At 45.1% G+C, this 18,502-nt stretch overlaps 1 long non-coding RNA gene across 2 annotated transcripts; it reads left to right on the forward strand.

The window, feature by feature from the left end:
• The first annotated feature begins 367 nt into the window (after positions 1–367).
• On the forward strand, positions 368–5,950 carry LOC120839241. 2 transcript variants are annotated; one of them, XR_006077168.1, is made up of 3 exons: positions 368–527; positions 4,213–4,359; positions 5,685–5,950. It is a non-coding gene; the product is annotated as an uncharacterized LOC120839241 (long non-coding RNA). The 2 variants fall into 2 exon arrangements; XR_006077167.1 differs by lacking the exon at positions 368–527 and having other exon boundaries at positions 3,103–4,359.
• Positions 5,951–18,502: the final 12,552 nt, after the last annotated feature.

Below are 18,502 nucleotides of genomic sequence, written 5' to 3' on the forward strand. Positions count from 1 at the left end.
ATTGAGTGCCTCCTGGCGGAGGGCAGACACACTAGCCGAGGCGAGTGGTGTGTCTGCCCTCCACCAGGCAGCGCGATCCACCTTCCCGACGTTTTTGTGGCTAGGTGGCGTAAGCTACCGCCGGATCCAAAGGGCTCAGCCGTATTTATCTATCCATCCATCCGCCGTTACCAAGTTGCGCGCGCACACGCTTCTTAGTAACCCGTGGCAACGGTTACTTTTTTTTCCTTCTCTTTGTTTGTCCCCCCGGTTTCTTTCTTTGGCCCGCTAATTGCTCGTTTGTTCTTTTGTCTTTCTCTTTGTTTCTTTCTCTCTCCTCCTCGCTCATCCTCCTCCGCTTTCCTTTGTTCCGAGAGGCCGGCCCCAGTGTGGTTTCGGTTGTGCTTCGGAGCAGTCGCGTAGTCACCCGTGTCCAGCTCCTGCTTTGTTCTTTGTTCCGAAATCGGTCTTCTTCTTCTTCGGACCCCGAACGTCGCCTCACGGTTCCTGCGTTCGTCAAAGGGCCTCCTTTCGTTCGACACATTGGGGTAAGTGTACGTCCATTATACTATCCTTTAATTCGAGTTTTTTATTCCGATTATTTGCCAAAAGAAAGTGGTTTAGGTTTTTCAGCAAAAAAAGAATAATAATTCCGTTTAAATTCAAAATAATTTGTACGCCTATTGGACAATTTCTTTAGCTTTCGGAAAGTGCTCAAAGTGTCAGTCTATAAATGCGAATAAATAATAGCTCCCCACTGCTGCTCCAGAAACGAAGTATATTTTTTCTGCAACTGTTCTTTCCTCCGTGCGACGTCGTGTGTTGCCGTCCCCACGTCGCTGCAGATATGGCGCTTTCTAAACTGAAACGCGTCGACATTCCTGCTCTTGTTTAAATCATACGCTGCTATAAAAATCCCTCTCTAACTCAATGACTGCTTGGCCGTGAGGGAAAGCGCGCCCTTGAGTATTAATTAGGCGCGTACAGAAGCTTATTTAATCGCAAACTAAGGCGCTAATTGTTCCCTACCTCTCGTCCGAAGCAGGGACTTGTAGCACGAATTGGTGATTTTTTGTGATTTTTTGAAGGAGCAGGGGAGGCACGTTTAGAGCGAAATTCATGCATTGGCCGTGTGGGAAAGCGCGACTTTGAGTATTAATTAGGCGCGTACAGAAGCTTATTTAATCGTAAAATAAGGCGCTAATTGTTCGCTAACTCTCGCCCGAAGCAGGGACTTGTAGCACGAATTGGTGATTTTTTGTGATTTTTTGAAGCAGCAGGGGAGGCACGTTTAGAGCGAAATTCATGCATTGGCCGTGTGGGAAAGCGCGACTTTGAGTATTAATTAGGCGCGTACAGAAGCTTATTTAATCGCAAACTAAGGCGCTAATTGTTCCCTACCTCTCGCCCGAAGCAGGGACTTGTAGCACGAATTGGTGATTTTTTGTGATTTTTTGAAGGAGCAGGGGAGGCACGTTTAGAGCGAAATTCATGCATTGGCCGTGTGGGAAAGCGCGACTTTGAGTATTAATTAGGCGCGTGCAGAACCTTATTTAATCGTAAAATAAGGCGCTAATTGTTCGCTAACTCTCGCCCGAAGCAGGGACTTGTAGCACGAATTGGTGATTTTTTGTGATTTTTTGAAGCAGCAGGGGAGGCACGTTTAGAGCGAAATTCATGCATTGGCCGTGTGGGAAAGCGCGACTTTGAGTATTAATTAGGCGCGTGCAGAAGCTTATTTAATCGTAAAATAAGGCGCTAATTGTTCGCTAACTCTCGCCCGAAGCAGGGACTTGTAGCACGAATTGGTGATTTTTTGAAGCAGCAGGGGAGGCACGTTTAGAGCGAAATTCATGCATTGGCCGTGTGGGAAAGCGCGACTTTGAGTATTAATTAGGCGCGTGCAGAAGCTTATTTAATCGTAAAATAAGGCGCTAATTGTTCGCTAACTCTCGCCCGAAGCAGGGACTTGTAGCACGAATTGGTGATTTTTTGTGATTTTTTGAAGCAGCAGGGGAGGCACGTTTAGAGCGAAATTCATGCATTGCCCGTGTGGGAAAGCGCGACTTTGAGTATTAATTAGGCGCGTGCAGAAGCTTATTTAATCGTAAAATAAGGCGCTAATTGTTCGCTAACTCTCGCCCGAAGCAGGGACTTGTAGCACGAATTGGTGATTTTTTGTGATTTTTTGAAGCAGCAGGGGAGGCACGTTTAGAGCGAAATTCATGCATTGGCCGTGTGGGAAAGCGCGACTTTGAGTATTAATTAGGCGCGTACAGAAGCTTATTTAATCGTAAAATAAGGCGCTAATTGTTCGCTAACTCTCGCCCGAAGCAGGGACTTGTAGCACGAATTGGTGATTTTTTGTGATTTTTTGAAGCAGCAGGGGAGGCACGTTTAGAGCGAAATTCATGCATTGGCCGTGTGGGAAAGCGCGACTTTGAGTATTAATTAGGCGCGTGCAGAAGCTTATTTAATCGTAAAATAAGGCGCTAATTGTTCGCTAACTCTCGCCCGAAGCAGGGACTTGTAGCACGAATTGGTGATTTTTTGTGATTTTTTGAAGCAGCAGGGGAGGCACGTTTAGAGCGAAATTCATGCATTGGCCGTGTGGGAAAGCGCGACTTTGAGTATTAATTAGGCGCGTACAGAAGCTTATTTAATCGTAAAATAAGGCGCTAATTGTTCGCTAACTCTCGCCCGAAGCAGGGACTTGTAGCACGAATTGGTGATTTTTTGTGATTTTTTGAAGCAGCAGGGGAGGCACGTTTAGAGCGAAATTCATGCATTGGCCGTGTGGGAAAGCGCGACTTTGAGTATTAATTAGGCGCGTGCAGAAGCTTATTTAATCGTAAAATAAGGCGCTAATTGTTCGCTAACTCTCGCCCGAAGCAGGGACTTGTAGCACGAATTGGTGATTTTTTGTGATTTTTTAAAGCAGCAGGGGAGGCACGTTTAGAGCGAAATTCATGCATTGGCCGTGTGGGAAAGCGCGACTTTGAGTATTAATTAGGCGCGTGCAGAAGCTTACTTAATCGTAAAATAAGGCGCTAATTGTTCGCTAACTCTCGCCCGAAGCAGGGACTTGTAGCACGAATTGGTGATTTTTTGTGATTTTTTGAAGGAGCAGGGGAGGCACGTTTAGAGCGAAATTCATGCATTGGCCGTGTGGGAAAGCGCGACTTTGAGTATTAATTAGGCGCGTGCAGAAGCTTATTTAATCGCAAACTAAGGCTCTTAATGTTCGCTACCTCTCGTCCGAGGCACGCACTTCTAGCACGAATTGGTGATTTTTTAGGATTTTTTGAAGGAACGTTGTCTAACCTGGAAGGCAGATAGTAAACAAACGGGCGCGACGGGATTTCTAGATCGAATTAAACGCACATAGCAGTTATTCATTCGTTGTTCCACGCAAGAAATGCGTGTACATGACGCTGGGAATAAGAGAAATTTTAGAAGCGAATACTTTTTTTTTTAATCAATATTTGTTACGCGAAGAAGAGATTTCGAAGCGCGGCCGAGCGCTTTATAGTCCGGACTCCTATTCAAACCACGAGAGAGAGAGATAGAAGCATTCTCAAATACCTTTCCTTGCATGGTGTCTAGCGGTCCAGATGTTATCCAAAGTCCAGAGTAATCCAAAGTTCACCAGGAAAGTGCACACACACACACACGTTCACGGAAGCGTCCACGTTGAGACGGGGCACGGCCGTTTTGAAATCACCCGAGACTGGGGTAGAAGCATCAAATCGTAGAAGGGACAGAAAATAGACATTTTCTGTCCCTTCTACTATTTCAAGCTTCTTCTCTACCCCAGTCTCGGGCTATTTCAACGTTGTTAACATTCACCAGCTCGCCCGCGCACCCTCTTCTCTTGACTCGCAACGAAGCGCACACACAGACGTGGATTTGGGCGGCCGTTTGTGAAGTTGGGCGACTGAGGTAGGGACTAGCGGCAGAGAGAGGATTTCTGGAATAGAAAAGAAAAGTGTTGTCATTTCAACAAAGGGTACAATAGATATTTTTGTTTTTAGATTCGGTCGGTTTTAATTAAAGAGTTGTAATTCTAGGCTCTAGTTGAAAAAGGTCGACACAGAACGTAATAGCACCCTGGGTACCGTTACGACGTGCGTCGACATTTTTGCGCGGGTTTTGACCGTTAGGGGTTTGGAGAAGGTATCATCATCATGATCCAGGGTTTCGGTTTGGGTTCTGTGTGTTTTCTCACTCCAGGTCACGTGATGTTTTTGTCGGAGCAAGGATGAGTCACCCTCGCCTCAACGGCGCCTGGCTGTTGCTGTGCGTGTTCTGTCTGGGCCCGGGCTCACTTTCAGAAGGAGCCGAGAACGGAAGAAGGTCGGATTACCGTAACTCGAGAAGGTATTTGCTCATTTCCTTGTTCTTTGCCCAAAGTCGTTGTTTGTGTGAGCGCGTGCGTTTTGCGAGGAGATTATGTTGTGCTCGGCGGTTGGTAGATGGAAATGTTGTTCTCGGAGAGATTCTGCACGCTTTTTCGAGTGTCGGCAAAGAAGGCTTTTAATGGGATCTACTATATTGATATAGGCGCACATAGGCGGAGCGGCTGGTCGTTTTTTTGAAGGCTCTTTACCAGAGCGCGAGCAAGAATTACCTATGCGTGTTTGATGCAAGTTCTTTTTTTGATAGGTCCATGCTCGGCAAAGATATAAAGTGTATTTTGAAGCGCGTATTCCATCGCGAAATGATGGAATACCAGTGATGTGATAATTGCGCCAAACTGCACCAAGGGGCTAACCTTGCTACATCCTGCTACATTTCACCGAAATATGGCTAATCTGCGCCAAAGAAGCAATTTTGGTCGCCTTTCAATAACGAAACTAAACTGAGAACCGTAATTGTGTAAGCTAGGTCGCACAAGACGCCACCCGACACAAAGTACCCTGTATCAATCGTCTATTTGGTCTTGCATGATTTTTCCCGACGTCTCGCGTTTCGTGTACTCGTCGTCTCAAAAATCTCGTCTCTAGTGTATCGGATGCCAAACATGCCGTCATGCTGTGAAACAAAACCACGTTTTTGCGCGGCGGGAGTTACTTTTTGAGCTTCGTGCGACGTCGTGTGTTGCCGTCCCCACGTCGCTGCAGATATTTCTAAACTGAAACGCGTCGACATTCTTGTTTAAATCATACGCTGCTATAAAAATCCCTCTCTAACTCAATGACTGCTTGGCCAAGTTTTGATTACTTAGGTTTTCCTGGTGGGCTTTCTTTCGAGGGGGACCCCGGTACGTGAAAAATGTGCCGCGAAAGAAAGTTGGTGAAGAGAAGTGAGCTAAAGCAAAGAAGGCAATGTCTGAACCCGCACAGCGTGCATGGGCGACCGTTGGAGCCGACTTCTTGCACGAATTCTTTTGTTCTTTTCACGCGAAACACGGAATCGAGTTTTTTTCCCCTCATTCCTGCTTGTAGGTTTCACTGACGATGTTTCCCGGATGGGAGACGAAACGTTTGATTAAATTGTTAATCTTGTTGAGTAAAGTCGGACCAGTTTTTTTTTTATCAAACACGGAATTGGCGGCGGCGCGGAGCTAGGAAGCCGGCCTCTACGAACTCAAACGTTTCATCACTCTCTGACGCACGGAAGAAAAGAAAAAAAGATATGTGTATGGCGTAAGAACGTTCGGTGCATCTTTAATGTAGGGCGCTAAAGATTGTCTTTTTGTGCAGCGCAAGAGCGAGTTGCACGGCTGGCCCTCCGTTTCAAGTGACCTCCTTCAGCTGCGGATGACCTGTGCTTAATCAAGACCGCTTGAATGGCAACTGAGAACTTGCTCCAAGCAAAAAGTGTTTTTATGAAATCGTGTTAGCTCGTGCGAATTCACTGAATAGGAACAAGTGTGTTTTCATCGAGACAGCTCGTCCGGAAACTTGCATTGTCGGCCTAATAAAGTTTGACGTCAAGCCTAATAAAACGTGAGGTTAAAACGGAGAAATCTGTTGTTTTGTATTTTGCTTGTGAGGACGAAGCCCCTGCTGTGCACACCTGCGGAAACGAAGTAAGTACCTTATCAGTTTGTTCAGAGATTTGATTTTTTCCCGTGGTAATCGTGAAAAAAAAAAAGAGCGAGGACATAAATTCTTCTTTCTTATGTTTGAGCTTATTGCAAGACGCTATGAGCGGCGTTCTATTATATCTATACATAGCCTTTGAACTTGTGTTTTTTCTTCTTTCTTTTTGTGATCTCCAGTGTACCAGATTTGTCGGTTTACTGTTATTTTTTTTGTTCCTTCTCGTCGCACCCTGCTTGGGGATTGGAAATGGCCTGCAGTGTAAATGAATAGAAACCAAATATAAAAAAAGAATTTAAATACTTCCCGACGCCATAGGGTCTTGATCTGCTTACAAATGCATTTAAATACTCTTTTCCCAGAACCATAACAGAATGAAACAGCCTACCTCATCGCAGATTTATATCTGACAATGTTTTGTAGTCGATCGAGCGTTTGTTTCATGTGCAACTCTTTGCATGGTGTTTTAATTTTCCTCTTGCCCACTACTGCCACTCCTCCCAACTTTGTTGTGAGCTATTACATTACAATTTTCCCCTGTTCCGCTCTCCCATTTTACGGATTACCTGGTGTTGCGTTTTTAATATAATATAACAATCTGAGGTTAAACGGACAAAGAGGTCCCTGCTGTGCACACCTGCGGAAACAAAGTAAGTACCTTATCAGTATTATTCAGAAATTTGACTTTTTCCTGTGGTAATCGTGAAAAAAAAAAAAGAAATGTGTTTTTTTATGTGTGTGCTCGCCCAAAAGCGAGCACATGCATTCTTTTAACGTTCTCTGTTGCGCTTATTGCAAGACGCTGTCAGCGGCGTTGTATTATCTATACAGCCTTTGAACTTGCGTTTTCTCTTCTTTTTTTGTATCTCTGTACTTTGTATTCAAGTATATCAATCCACAAGTGCTAGCTGGGTCATTTATTTTAACCAGGTGAGTGGGATGTTCCGAGGAACATTCTAGGCGCGTCTCATCGATGTAGCTAATCTAATAAGAAAGTTACGAATAAAAAGTTTACGTGTAAGGCTTCATTCTGTGGTGTTGTGATTTGGCATATGCTCGTATAAAGAAAACTACGATAGTTAGAAGGTTCTAATTCGCAGCGAATGATCGCGCTCTGAATTTAGACGCACTGTTAAATTTTCATCGCTCCAGCTCGTCTAGAACTCGTTATACTCGCGAAAACAGGTTTTTGGGAATCTGCTGGGAGATTAAAAACCCCGACCAAGTTCAATCGTTCACCCGTGAATATTCAAGACCGCTGGAGTGCATTCATCGATTGTGGTCGTGAAAACAACATCATATGAAAGTGTGTGTGCAGTGAAACCGTGTCAGCTCATCTCAAGTTTCGCGAAATAAACGACGTTTGAAAGTTTTCGGATCGAAGCCAGCCATTCGCATTCCTCACTTTAGGCACCGATCCTTTCTTCGATCTCGCTTCATTAATACTCGTCGTATCTCGTCACCGCTAGCACCGATGTGTTCCTTGGTCTTTCTAGACTCTACGGACACCACTTTGAACGTGTGTAATAAAAGGTTTCGCGATGCTACGACGCTCTTGCCGTGGGCATGGTCATGGCGGCCAATTGTACTTTCCGAACATGTGTTCGGACCTCCGAGACTGAATTTTCGTTTCCGAGCCGCGATGTTGGTGTCAAACGTGAGCACGCGTTCCGTAGAAGACCCGACGACTGTAGTTTGCCTCGGATCGAGTCGATAGTTTAATCTACGAGCACTGATGTGACTTCCCGCACGAAAGCAGTCATTTTCAGGTTCGATATTGCTCACCGCTTCACCATTTGCTACCACAATTTGCTTTTTTGTTCTGAAGCGCTCCCTCGGGTAAAAGGAACGTTCGCTATGCGCGCGAGATTATTTTAATTCATTCATCTCGTGCGGCGCGCGCTCGGCGGAGCCGCTAGTCGTTTGAAGGCTCACCAGAGCGCGAGCAAGACTTCAAAGAGCTGCCGCTCGCTCGTAATTAGAAAACCATTATAGGTACGTACAACTATCAACTTGTTGGGAAGGGACAAATACACATATGTGCTGCAAGAGGGCCTCCACACAACCCTACAGAGCTTTTTGCAGACATGCCCCTACAGTACAACTGGCCCGACACTTTCTATTTTGTCCCCTTCTGCACTTTCTGGCGCAAGATGAGCTAAAGTGAAGCACGAGTAACCTTCTAGGTTGCTATCTGTTCAGTTTGAACCCTCAAGCTACGTCCCTCTTCCCTCGACGGCCAAAATTTGAACGCAGGCATGGTTACTGCGGAATACAAAAAGTCTGCCTTTTGTCTCCGAGGGACGTTCATTCTGTGTTATGGTCGTCTTTTCCAGAGACGGTGAGGACAAATACACATCTGTGCTGCAAGAGGGCCTCCACACAACCCTACGGAGCTTTTTGTAGACATGCCCCTACAGTACAACTGGCCCCACACTTTCTATTCTGTCCCCTTCTGCACTTTCTGGCGCAAGATGAGCTAAACTGAAGCACGAGTAACCTTCTAGCTTGCTACCTGTTCAGTTTGAACCCTCAAGCTACGTCCCTTTTCCCTTGACGGCCAAAATTTGAACGCAGGCGTTGTTTCTGTCTGAAAGCAAAAGTCTGCCATTTGTCTCCGAGGGACGTCCATTCTGTGTTACGGTGGTCACTTTGCACAGCCAGGATAACGCTGTCTGCAGTCGTGCTGGGACGTCCTTGCTGCGGCTTGGCCGACACATTTGTTTTCTCGGCTTCCGTACTTTCCCACGTCGGCTTGTTTCAAGTCCAGCTACAGCATTCTTGTCGAATGGTACCTGTGAATTCTGAAGGCTTGATGTCGACCTGTATTCTCTGCACAGCCCCCTACGGGGTTCTGCAGAAAGCCCTGTCTTAGTAAATCACGTAGGTTTTCAATGAAGTGTGTCTCCACATCTTACGGGGGTGGGCAAGCAACACCGAGGACACAGTCTTCTTGTCTGCAGTGCCTCTTTATTCTCAGACACTACAAAACCCCACGCCACTGTTCAAAGGCTCGAAAAATCAGGACTACCTTCAGCTTTTGCGTTCGTACATAAACTTTGACACCAGCTGTGTTAACCAACCTGGGCTCGTTCATTACAGGAGGAAAGCAAGCACTCGTATCAAAAATGAATCGTCGCTCTAGCACTCTTCGTCCCATCGTCCCATCTCCATGAATCGTCCCATCTCCATGACTTGCACGGCCTGTAAATTACTAGAACATATCATAACCAAACAACTCGTTTCTTTCTTAGAAATGCATAATGTTCTAAACCCCAACCAACATGGTTTCCGCAGTGGCCTGTCAACGGTAACCCAGTTGATTGAATTTTACCATGAATTAGCCACTTACGTTAACAACCGTACGCAGGTTGATGCAGTTTTCATCGACCTGTCGAAGGCATTCGACCGGGTACCTCACCGCAGACTGATTAAGACATTAATTGATCTCGGAGTTCCCTTTTCTTTGACTAAGTGGATCAATGCATATCTTTCAAACCGTCAACAATTTGTGGATATAAATGGTACTTACTCAGGGCTGTTAGATGTTCATTCTGGGGTGCCCCAAGGTTCTGTCTTAGGGCCCCTACTTTTTTTAACTTACGTTAACAGTTTGTTCCCATCCAATGAAGATGTCCCAATTAAGCTAAGAATGTTTGCCGACGACTGCGTCATTTACAGTCCCGTTGTTGAAATACAAGACCAGACAAAAGTGAGTAAAGCACTGGCTAACATTGCGTCTTGGTGTCGTGAAAATAACATGAAGATTAATATTAGCAAAACTCAGTACATGCACATAACAACAAAAAGAACTGTCTTAAACTTTAGCTATGAGGTTGCTGGCGTAGTATTGACTGAAGTGGATAGTTACAAATATTTAGGAGTGATTTTGTCTTCTGACCTCGGGTGGAAAAGGCATGTGGAGTATGTTAAAGAGCGGGCAACTAACAAATTGTGGTACCTGAAGAGAACGCTGGGTAAAACTCCCCCTTGCGTTAAAATTCTTGCGTATAAGACAATTATTAGACCTGTGTTAGAATACGCGTCTGCAGTGTGGAGCCCATGGCAGAGCTCTCTGGTCAGAGAACTCGAAGATATTCAGTCGCTAGCTGTGCGTATAGTTTTTTCAGATTTCAGACGAACTACGTCTGTGACCGAACTTAAAAGGAGAGCCAATATAAGCCCTCTGTCAAACAGAAGAGAGAGCCAACGGTTGAAGCTGTTCTTTCAGATTTTCAAGAACTGTATAAAAATTGATGGCTCCGTTTACTTAAAACCAAAAAGTTTTTACTCGGAACGCTTGCATCACTCAAAGACCGTAGCCCCCTATTAAAGCTCGAATAAATAGCTATAAACAATCTTTTTTTGTGCATACAATTGATTTGTGGAACAGCCTTCCCGGCGATGTTGTCGATATTGATTCACTCTGTTCTTTCGAAAAAGCCGTAGATAATATTTTTCAGTGCCGAGATTGCTTTTATTGCTCTTATGAAATTATTTTACTGTCTTTATTTTTTATTACTGCTGTTACATTTACTGCTATACTGTTATTGTTATTACTAGTATTACATTTGGTTACTGTATTGTTTCTCTTCTTTCGAATATGTCGTAGATATTAATTTTCGGTGCCAAGATTGCTTTTTGTTTAGAACTGTTGTGTTTATAATGTGCATGTGTGACACTGTATCACCCCACTCCTGCCTTGGCCCTATATTGGGCTGGCAGTATTGATAAATAATAATAATAAAAAAAAAAAAAAAACATGCCAAAATTAATGTGCTTTTCTGGTTCAATTATGAAATAATCGCAATAGAACCATTTGTATTTACTGTGCAGGCGGTTTCTTTAATGCAACTTCTCAATTACCTAAAAGAAATGGTAATCTGAAGAGTCATCTTTTTTCACTAAAAAAAACAACAAAAAAAAAACAGAAAAAACACCAGAAATCAGCCGAGTACTGACAGTGCTTTTATTAGGTCGATAAAACAACTTTTGCGTTTGCTATCTCGAAGAAATTTGACACACAAACACTCCTACCTGGTGCGACACCCTTTCCCGACAATCGGATAGCTTAATGGTTTTCTAATTCCGAGCGAGCGGCAGCTCTTTGAAGTATATCCATCCACTTGTGCTCGGGACACCCTCCCTGTTGATCGATGAGTCTCGATTGAGATGAGCTGACACGGTTTCACTGCACACACATGTTCCTATGATGTTGTTTTCACGACCACAATCGATGAATGCACTCCAGCGGTCTTGAATATCCACAGGCGAACGATTGAACTTGGTCGGGCTTGTTAATTTCCGAGCAGAGTCCCAAAACCTGTTTTCGCGAATATAACGAGTTCTAGACTAGCTGGAGCGATGAAATTTTAACAGTGCGTCTAAATTTAGAGCGCGATCATTCGCTGCGAATTAGAACTTTCTAGCTATCGTAGTTTTCTTTATACGAGCATATGTGAAATCAAAACATCGTACAGTGAAAGCCTTACTTACACGTAAACTTCTGTTGATAACTTTCTTTTTAGAATACCTACATCGATAAGACGCGCCTCGAATGTTCCTCGGAACATAATCTTACTCCCTGGTTAAAATAAATGTCCTAGCTAGCCTACTTTCCGAGCTTCGTGCGATTGAATCACCTCCGGTTGCGAGCAAAACACGCGGCAGCCATTTGCTTTTTTTTGCAAAAACAAAACCAGAACCACGAATGGGCGGTAAATTTCTAAATACTTGACCTAAATAATTTAAACTTGTTGTGGAACACGGGTCTCGACGACATCGTTTTCAAAAATAAGACGATTCCCGTAATTCTAAGTTTGGTTTTATTAAACCAGGGCTGTGTTTCAAATCTCACCCTAATAAACCCGAGTTACTCGGGCGGATCGTGTCACGTGACAGCAGAAATGAAAGAACGCTGGACGCAGGCAGGTTTCAAAACGCCAGGTGTACAGAAGCTTTACCTCGCAGTATGATTTCGTTAATTTTAAAACACGGCCAGGAATGAAATTTTTTATGAATGAATAGATAGATGACCCGTTTCGAATGAATGGATCCATGAGTGCGGCTGAGCAATTCCGACCGGTCGGTAAATCCCGCCACCTGGTGCCTTTTGTTTTACCATTGAAAATATTGAATTTCTGAAATCTATATTACGACCTTGAATTTACGATATCAAATGGGGGACACTTGTTCCCAGCCGCCCCTGGACTGGACAGAGACCGATTTCTTTTCTTGTGTGATGCGAGTTTCGCGAAATAAACGGCGTTTGAAAGTTTTCACATCGAAGCCAGCCATTCGCTTTCCTCACTTTAGGCACCGATCCTTTCTTCGATCTCGCTTCATTAATACTGGTCGTATCTCGTCACCGCTAGCACCGATGTGTTCCTTGGTCTTTCTAGACTCTACGGACACCACTTTGAACGTGTGTAATAAAAGGTTTCGCGATGCTACGACGCTTTTACCGTGGGCATGGTCATGGCGGCCAATTCTAATTTCCGAACCTGTGTTCGGACCTCCGAGGCTGAATTTTCGTTTCCGAGACGCGATGTTGGTGTCAAACGTGAGCACGCGTTCCGTAGAAAAGTATGTGTAAGGCTTCATTCTGTGGTGTTCTGATTTTGCATTTCCGCTTGTATAAAGAAAACTACGATAGTTGGAAGGTTCTAATTCGCAGCGATGTGTTCCTTGGTCTTTCTAGACTCTACGGACACCACTTTGAACGTGTGTAATAAAAGGTTTCGCGATGCTACGACGCTTTTACCGTGGGCATGGTCATGGCGGCCAATTGTACTTTCCGAACATGTGTTCGGACCTCCGAGGCTGAATTTTCGTTTCCGAGACGCGATGTTGGTGTCAAACGTGAGCACGCGTTCCGTAGAAAAGTATGTGTAAGGCTTCATTCTGTGGCGTTCTGATTTTGCATTTCCGCTTGTATAAAGAAAACTACGATAGTTGGAAGGTTCTAATTCGCAGCGATGTGTTCCTTGGTCTTTCTAGACTCTACGGACACCACTTTGAACGTGTGTAATAAAAGGTTTCGCGATGCTACGACGCTTTTACCGTGGGCATGGTCATCGCGGCCAATTGTACTTTCCGAACATGTGTTCGGACCTCCGAGGCTGAATTTTCGTTTCCGAGACGCGATGTTGGTGTCAAACGTGAGCACGCGTTCCGTAGAAAAGTATGTGTAAGGCTTCATTCTGTGGTGTTCTGATTTTGCATTTCCGCTTGTATAAAGAAAACTACGATAGTTGGAAGGTTCTAATTCGCAGCGATGTGTTCCTTGGTCTTTCTAGACTCTACGGACACCACTTTGAACGTGTGTAATAAAAGGTTTCGCGATGCTACGACGCTTTTGCCGTGGGCATGGTCATGGCGGCCAATTGTACTTTCCGAACATTTGTTCGGACCTCCGAGGCTGAATTTTCGTTTCCGAGACGCGATGTTGGTGTCAAACGTGAGCACGCGTTCCGTAGAAAAGTATGTGTAAGGCTTCATTCTGTGGTGTTCTGATTTGGCATATGCTCGTATAAAGAAAACTACGATAGTTGGAAGGTTCTAATTCGCAGCGAATGATCGCGCTCTGAATTTAGACGCACGGTTAAATTTTCATCGCTCCAGCTCGTCTAGAACTCGTTATATTCGCGAAAACAGGTTTTGGGGACTCTGCTTGAAGATTCAAAACCCCGACCAAGTTCAATCGTTCACCCGTGAATATTCAAGACCGCTGGAGTGCATTCATCGATTGTGGTCGTGAAAACAACATCATAGGAAAATGTGCGTGCAGTGAAACCGTGTCAGCTCATCTCAATCGAGACTTTTCGATCAACAGGGACGGTCTCCCGAGCACGAGTGGATTGATATTCTTCAAAGAGCTGCCGCCCGCTCGTAATTAGAAAACAATTATAGGTACAACTATCAAATTGTTGGGGAAGGGTCTCGTACCAGGTAGCAGTGTTTGTGTGTCAAATTTCTTCGAGACAGCACACGCGAAACTTGTTTATTCGACCTAATAAGACCACTCAGTACTGGAATGATTTCGGCTGTTTTTCCAGTTCTTTTTTCAGCGAAAAAGAAGACCGTAGGCTAGCTAGGACATTTATTTTAACCAGGGGAGTGTGATTATGTTCCGAGGAACATTCGATGCGCGTCTCATCGATGTAGCTAATAAAGTTATGAGCAAAAGTTTGTGGTCGGTGATGTCCGAGCAGAGTCCCAAAACCCGTTTTCGCGAATATAACGAGTTCTAGACGAGCTGGAGCGATGAAATTTTAAACGTTTTTCGATATTGCTCACCGCTTCATCATTTGCTACCACACTTTGCTTTTTTGTTCTGAAGCGCTCCCTCGGTTAAAAGGAACGTTCGCTATGCGCGCGAGATTAATTGAATTCATTCATCTCGTGCGGCGCGCGCTCGGCGGAGCGGCTGGTCGTTTGAAGGCTCACCAGAGCGCGAGCAAGACTTCAAAGAGCTGCCGCTCGCTCGTACAACTATCAAATTGTTGGGGAAGGGTCTCGCACCAGGTAGGAGTGTTTGTGTGTCAAATTTCTTCGAGACAGCACACGCAAAAGTTGGGGCCAGTTGTACTCTAGGGGCATGTATACAAAAAGCTCTGTAGGGTTGTGTGGAGTCCCTCTTGCAGCACAGATGTGTATTTGTCCTCACCGTCTCTGGAAAAGACGACCATAACACAGAATGAACGTCCCTCGGAGACCAAAGGCACACTTTTGGTTTGGCGCAGAAACAACGCCTGCATTCAGATTTTGGCCGTCAAGGGAAAACGGACGTAGCTTGAGGGTTGAAGCTGAACAGGTAGCAAGCTAGAAGGTTACTCATGCTTCAGCTGAGCTCATCTTGTGCCTGAAAGTGCACAAGGGGAGAAAATAGAAAGGCCAGTTGTACTGTAGGGGCGTGTCTACAAAAAGCTCTGCAGGAACAAACCTTTTCCCGAGGTGGACAGCAGGGGCCTGAAGACATAAATAAAAAAGAAGTGACACATTTAACGAGTCTTCACTGCGCCAGAAAAACAAGAATCAGCTCATTTCTTTTTGAGACCTCAGAGTTTATTAGGCCAAGAATACAATTTTTCAGACGAGCTGTCTCAATGTAAAAACATACTTCCTTATTAGTACCCTGCCATGAAAATCTCACAGTTCGTATAGTGTTCTTTTTTTTTTAACCTATGAGCTAGATAACACGATTTCACACACATGTTGCTCGCAGAGAGTTGTCACAATCGGTGTTTCCATTGAAGCGGTCATCCGCAGCTGAAGAAGACTCGGGTCAGGAGGCCATTGGTTTCTTGAAACGGAGGGCCAGCCGTGCGACATGCTCGTGCTGCACAAAAGACAAAACAATCTTTAGCGCCCTACATTTAAAAAGATACGCGAAACGATCTCACGCCAAATATATTTTTTAGGCCAGGCTCGCAGAATTGTGGAATGCCTTTTTCCCCCCTATTATAGTTTGATCGCACACCTCAATTTCAAAATGAACCTTGTCATCTCCTTTCCCGAGGCAGTATTCCATCATTTCGCGGCGGACGCGCTTTAGAGCTCAATTATAGAGTATACACTTTATAGTGAAAGCTTTCTTTGCCGAGCATAGACCTATCAAGAAGCAGTTGGATGAAATATCGGTATTCGACGCGGGTCTTGCTCGCGCTCTGGTGAGCCTTCAAACGACCAGCCGCTCCGCCGAGCGCGCGCCGCACGAGATGAATGAATTAAATTAATCTCGCGCGCATAGCGAACGTTCCTTTTACCCGAGGGAGCGCTTCAGAACAAAAAAGCAAATTGTGGTAGCAAATGATGAAGCGGTGAGCAATATCGAACACGAAAATGACTGCTTTCGTGCGGGAAGTCGCGTCAGTGCCCGTACAGTAATCCATCGACTCGATCCGAGGTAAACTACAGTCGTCGGGTCTTCTACGGAACGCGTGCTCACGTTTGACACCAACATCGCGTCTCGGAAACGAAAATTCAGCCTCGGAGGGCCGAACACAGGTTCGGAAATTAGAATTGGCCGCCATGACCATGCCCACGGTGAAAGCGTCGTAGCTTCGCGAAAGCTTTTATTTCACACGTTCAAAGTGGTGTCCATAGAGTCTAGAAAGAACAAGGAACACATCGGTGCCAGCGGTGATGAGATACGACCAGTATTAATGAAGGGAGATCAACGAGAATGCTTCCCTTAATAAATAGTTCAAAATAAAATTGAGTGCCTCCTGGCGGAGGGCAGACACACTAGCCGAGGCGAGTGGTGTGTCTGCCCTCCACCAGGCAGCGCGATCCACCTTCCCGACGTTTTTGTGGCTAGGTGGCGTAAGCTACCGCCGGATCCAAAGGGCTCAGCCGTATTTATCTATCCATCCATCCGCCGTTACCAAGTTGCGCGCGCACACGCTTCTTAGTAACCCGTGGCAACGGTTACTTTTTTTTCCTTCTCTTTGTTTGTCCCCCCGGTTTCTTTCTTTGGCCCGCTAATTGCTCGTTTGTTCTTTTGTCTTTCTCTTTGTTTCTTTCTCTCTCCTCCTCGCTCATCCTCCTCCGCTTTCCTTTGTTCCGAGAGGCCGGCCCCAGTGTGGTTTCGGTTGTGCTTCGGAGCAGTCGCGTAGTCACCCGTGTCCAGCTCCTGCTTTGTTCTTTGTTCCGAAATCGGTCTTCTTCTTCTTCGGACCCCGAACGTCGCCTCACGGTTCCTGCGTTCGTCAAAGGGCCTCCTTTCGTTCGACACATTGGGGATACTATCCTTTAATTCGAGTTTTTTATTCCGATTATTTGCCAAAAGAAAGTGGTTTAGGTTTTTCAGCAAAAAAAGAATAATAATTCCGTTTAAATTCAAAATAATTTGTACGCCTATTGGACAATTTCTTTAGCTTTCGGAAAGTGCTCAAAGTGTCAGTCTATAAATGCGAATAAATAATAGCTCCCCACTGCTGCTCCAGAAACGAAGTATATTTTTTCTGCAACTGTTCTTTCCTCCGTGCGACGTCGTGTGTTGCCGTCCCCACGTCGCTGCAGATATGGCGCTTTCTAAACTGAAACGCGTCGACATTCCTGCTCTTGTTTAAATCATACGCTGCTATAAAAATCCCTCTCTAACTCAATGACTGCTTGGCCGTGAGGGAAAGCGCGCCCTTGAGTATTAATTAGGCGCGTACAGAAGCTTATTTAATCGCAAACTAAGGCGCTAATTGTTCCCTACCTCTCGTCCGAAGCAGGGACTTGTAGCACGAATTGGTGATTTTTTGTGATTTTTTGAAGGAGCAGGGGAGGCACGTTTAGAGCGAAATTCATGCATTGGCCGTGTGGGAAAGCGCGACTTTGAGTATTAATTAGGCGCGTACAGAAGCTTATTTAATCGTAAAATAAGGCGCTAATTGTTCGCTAACTCTCGCCCGAAGCAGGGACTTGTAGCACGAATTGGTGATTTTTTGTGATTTTTTGAAGCAGCAGGGGAGGCACGTTTAGAGCGAAATTCATGCATTGGCCGTGTGGGAAAGCGCGACTTTGAGTATTAATTAGGCGCGTACAGAAGCTTATTTAATCGCAAACTAAGGCGCTAATTGTTCCCTACCTCTCGCCCGAAGCAGGGACTTGTAGCACGAATTGGTGATTTTTTGTGATTTTTTGAAGGAGCAGGGGAGGCACGTTTAGAGCGAAATTCATGCATTGGCCGTGTGGGAAAGCGCGACTTTGAGTATTAATTAGGCGCGTGCAGAAGCTTATTTAATCGTAAAATAAGGCGCTAATTGTTCGCTAACTCTCGCCCGAAGCAGGGACTTGTAGCACGAATTGGTGATTTTTTGTGATTTTTTGAAGCAGCAGGGGAGGCACGTTTAGAGCGAAATTCATGCATTGGCCGTGTGGGAAAGCGCGACTTTGAGTATTAATTAGGCGCGTGCAGAAGCTTATTTAATCGTAAAATAAGGCGCTAATTGTTCGCTAACTCTCGCCCGAAGCAGGGACTTGTAGCACGAATTGGTGATTTTTTGAAGCAGCAGGGGAGGCACGTTTAGAGCGAAATTCATGCATTGGCCGTGTGGGAAAGCGCGACTTTGAGTATTAATTAGGCGCGTGCAGAAGCTTATTTAATCGTAAAATAAGGCGCTAATTGTTCGCTAACTCTCGCCCGAAGCAGGGACTTGTAGCACGAATTGGTGATTTTTTGTGATTTTTTGAAGGAGCAGGGGAGGCACGTTTAGAGCGAAATTCATGCATTGCCCGTGTGGGAAAGCGCGACTTTGAGTATTAATTAGGCGCGTGCAGAAGCTTATTTAATCGTAAAATAAGGCGCTAATTGTTCGCTAACTCTCGCCCGAAGCAGGGACTTGTAGCACGAATTGGTGATTTTTTGTGATTTTTTGAAGCAGCAGGGGAGGCACGTTTAGAGCGAAATTCATGCATTGGCCGTGTGGGAAAGCGCGACTTTGAGTATTAATTAGGCGCGTACAGAAGCTTATTTAATCGTA

This window comes from Ixodes scapularis, unplaced genomic scaffold (genome assembly GCF_016920785.2).
Source record: "Ixodes scapularis isolate PalLabHiFi unplaced genomic scaffold, ASM1692078v2 ptg001131l_1___fragment_1__unscaffolded, whole genome shotgun sequence".
In the NCBI taxonomy this organism is placed as follows: Eukaryota; Metazoa; Arthropoda; class Arachnida; order Ixodida; family Ixodidae; genus Ixodes; species Ixodes scapularis.